Source organism: Tupaia chinensis, unplaced genomic scaffold (genome assembly GCF_000334495.1).
Source record: "Tupaia chinensis unplaced genomic scaffold, TupChi_1.0 Scaffold149424_1, whole genome shotgun sequence".
Lineage (NCBI taxonomy): Eukaryota > Metazoa > Chordata > Mammalia > Scandentia > Tupaiidae > Tupaia > Tupaia belangeri.
Window position 1 is genome coordinate 1,348,624 of NW_006209268.1, and position 4,318 is coordinate 1,352,941.

Sequence of the window (4,318 nt, forward strand, 5' to 3'; positions counted from 1 at the left end):
GGACTCCAGTGCCCTTACTCACCACACCACCTGCTGGCCCCACAATTAATGAATTTCTGCTCTTTTACTTTGATAATAGAAATCAGGACTTATTTAATATAACTCTATTTAAAATATCCACCCACTTTGTTTTCTGTTTGGTGTAAGGTGTCCATAGCTAGTCTATAATAACTTAGTTGCTAGGCCAGAAATAGCTCAGAATTTTTTATTTTGTTATATTTCTGTTTAAAGTCTTAGGTAAAAGTTTAGCTTACTGCCACTTGGTCACTTAACTATCATATGTTTGTTCTTTCTTGTGCATTATCTTCTCTGCACCTTTCCTTCATTCACCTAAAATGATCTGAGAGAGTCTTGGTGGGGGAAGATTTTTACAAATCCAATACTTTTTGACTTGAGGGAACCAAAATAAGCTATCAGAGTGAGAATAGTAATATGATTAATTTTTCGTGAGTAAATGCTTTTGTTGGTGGAAACCGTTTTTATTTGACCTAACCCTCACCCCATTCTAGAGTTGCTATTTGACTGTTGACAGAATTGAGATTTCAGCCAAAGATTTTACATAATTTTTTAAAGTAGCAGATGTCACCAATATATATACCCAATGGTGGATGAGAGTGAGGGAAATGGGATAGTTCCTATTCATTATTTGTCTTTATAATGAGTAGTGGTACTGATAGGAGTTTGTTGCCATTTATAAAAAGCTAGAGATATGGTATAAAGATTGAACAAACTACTGTACTAAACCATTTTTATTCATTATTTTCAAGTTAATTTTAGTGTCCATAGTCTTGAAGAGGACTTCATTTATAAACCATTACAATTAAGGTAAATAAAATAGCAAAAACAAAACAAATTTTCAGTGATTTTCAAGAAATACTTAATAATAATCTAAAACAATTAAAAAATTGATTTTTTCCATGATGGTATATTGATGTTGTGTATTTGATTTGTGTGGCTTTTTTTTTTTTTCCTTTTGAGAGGTTTTTGTTATAGGGTGTGTGCGCTCGCAAGAAAGAGAGACACAGAGAGACAGAAAGTGAGAAATCACCTCCCACCACACCACAGTCCCTCTCCTACATTCTCCTCTCGGGATCGTGGGCATGCACGCACATGTGCCAGGCATGAGTTTAAGCCACCAGGTCCGGGACTCGAACTGCAGTTGACTACATGGGAGTCCAGCGACATAGCCATTAGTGACATAGTCATTACGCCAACTGCTGGTCCCTGATTTGTGTGTTTGATAAAAGAAGTAGATAGATTTTAGAAAGATAATCTATTTAGAATTTTTTCCCTTGGCTCTATCAATGATTTTTATTTGTGATGAACCTCATTCGTTTATATATATTAGTATAAACAAAACAAATATATATAAACAAAAGAAATACAATATATAGCTATTGCAACATACATAATATTATATAATATGTAAATATATAATCTACATTATATATACTGTATAATAAATAATATATAAAAATGCATGTATATTTCCTTTGTTAGAGGGTATTTGCACTCAACAAAGAGAGAAGGAGGAAGGGAAGGAGAAATCTCCCCCTGTGGGTGATTGGTGGGCTGGTCATACCATACATAGTCCCTTCTTCTTCATTACTTTTCTCCATCTTCTCATGATTTGGGGTGCCCAGCTTGTTTTTCAAGCTATTGGGGCCAAGATTTGAACAGCGATTGTCTATGTGGGATACAGTTTTCTTAACGAGCTACAGAGCTGGTCTGAATATTTTCACTTTATATAAAAAGCGTGTGCCAGTCCAAAAAGCTGCGTGAATGCTAGAACTTTCATGTGACCTGGACAGTAGTGTTATTTCCTTTGGCCAGGTCTACCTGAAAGAATGCTTGTTGCAGTGGAATTCTTTATTATGTTCTATAAGTGTGATTTTCTTTTACTACTTGTAATTCATTCAAGGAAAAGGTAGTCTTGCATTATTACTTTAATTTTCTCCTTAAGCTAGCTTCATTCCTGTCCATGCTTTATCCAGACTCTTCAAATTTTTTAATGTAAAACGAACAGGCTGAGCCTGCATAATTAAATCAATGGATAGGTATTTCTTATTTTAACTAACTTTTATTTTAACAGGCATTTTTAAGTATATATCATGCATTGTGCCAGGTGTCCTTCAGTTCCTTGCCACAGGAAATGGTGAGCATAAAACTAATTTAGTGTCATGTACCAACCAGTCTTATGGTTTAATGTACTGTAATGCTTAATGTTCATATAATCCATTAATTTTAAACCTTTCTTTTTTGTAATTCAGTGGAAATAATTTTTTTCTCTCTCTTTTTTATACCCTCAGCATCATTGCATTTGTATTCTCAGCTTTACTTGCTGTGTTTTTACCAGACCAAGAGTATTTATAGAGCCCCTCACCCAAATAGAAAATGTAGGCTAAGTCATTACATTTGAATTTCAGATGAATGGTGAAATAAAGTGTAGGTGTGTATCATTTAAATTTAGTGTCCTGTGTTTTTATTTGCTAGATTTGGAAAGCCTACACCTAAAAAAGGAAAATATTTTTTAAAAAAGCCTATTCAGATTCAATTTGCGTAATTAAGTTTTAAATCAGAGCTATTGGTCCTGAGCATCCTGTAATCAAAAAGCATTTGATTCTATCAGGCCTATGTTTAGAGCCATAAGATTTCAGTGTTCTGTTTACAAATTCCTCAAATTTGTTGGCGATATAGTACTTTAAGGACTCAAACAGGGCAGATCAAAACCAGTAATTTTTGAATTTTATCCTATGTAAGATCACATGGCTTTAATATTTGCCCCAGTCTGTGTTGCTACGAAATTTCTAAATATCTGTGAAAATGGTTTGTCTCCAACTGCTAACTGTAATATTCTCTTTGACTTGAGTCCAAAGACCAGTATATCTAAAGTAGTAGTAATCTTCCCTTCCCTGTCCTTTTTCCTTCTCTAGTCTTCTCTCCTTCCCACCCCAGATAGAAAGTCCTCTATTATAACTAGCAAAGCAGAACATTTTTATGATATTATGATTATCCTGACTGACTCAGCAATAGGGTCTACATTGATAATTTAGAAATTTGTTGATATAAAAAGAGGAGAGTAGAAAAACCAAAGTTTCCTCTGACAAAGGAAAATAATGTTCTCAAGTATTACCCTACAGCAGAACTCTGGTCTCCCTTGCTGGAAGATTGTCCCAGCAAGAATGAATTTTGCTTTGAGAGAAAATTTTTCCAGAGGAACATTTAGGATTTGGTGAACAGTGTAACACAGGTACTAATCTGAGTCCTTTTCAGTACAGGGAAGTGCAAGCTTAGCAGTGGCAATGGGACCTTGATTCTGTCGGAAGATGCTTCTAGGGCTTTGGCCAGAAACACATGTATAGAAGCACAACAGTTGTATTTTCTTGGTGCCCTGCTTTGGAAAAAGGGAAGACTAATGGAGTATTTACTTAAAGGAATTAGTCTTTCTAATAGATTCAATTCTTCCTGATTATAACACAGTTGAGTATCTCATATCCGAAATGCTTGGAACTAGAAGTGTTTGGGATTTTTTTTTTTAATATTAGACTATTTGCATATACATAGTAAGATTTCTTGGGGATGAGACCAAAGTGTAAACACAAAATTCATTTGTATTTCATATTCATCTTATACACATAGCTTAAAGGTAATTTTATACTGTATTTTTGTACTGTGGCATTTTGACTGTGACCATCACATGAAGATACTGTGGAATTTTCTACTTGTGTCATCATATCCATATTCAAAAAGTTTCAGATTTTGGAACATTTCATATTTTGGATTTTTGCATTAGGGATACTTAACCCTTCCTGGGATTTGGTAGTGCCTAGCTACACAATTCTCTTGGGGTTAGAGAAGCTGGCGTTTAGGTGACCACTGGTTCTGGTGAGGCAGCTGAGTCCTGTTCTCCCCGTAAGCAAAGTTCTTGAACATTTCACCACTTATTTTCTTTTTTAGAGACCAAAAATAAGGCCATATTCCTGCCCAGGACAGGAGCTCTTTTTATTTATTTTTTTTCCTTTCTCTTTTTCTGCTTGACCTGAGGGCACGGTGCCCTCTTCTGCTTCTCTCCTTTACTCCCTGATTACTGCTGATAAGCTTTAAAGGGAGGATGTCCTCACAAATAAAAGGTTTAGTGCTTGATTAATGGTATTAACTAATTTCTTATTGTGTCCCTGAGCTGCTTATTTTGATTGGTTTCTCAGCATGCCCACCTTTGGGATGGTGCTTTGAACTCCCTAAATTTTCTTTCCCTTTTTTTTTTTTTTTTTTTGGGGGGGTTTTTTTTTTTTTTTTTTTTTTTCTTTTTTTTTTTTTT

The 4,318-nt window shown here is 34.8% G+C and overlaps 1 protein-coding gene across 6 annotated transcripts in view; it reads left to right on the forward strand.

Annotated features, from left to right (window-relative positions):
• Window positions 1-4,318, forward strand: part of BNC2 (basonuclin zinc finger protein 2) — a 515,687-nt gene that overhangs the window by 347,398 nt on the left and 163,971 nt on the right. The window lies entirely within an intron of this gene.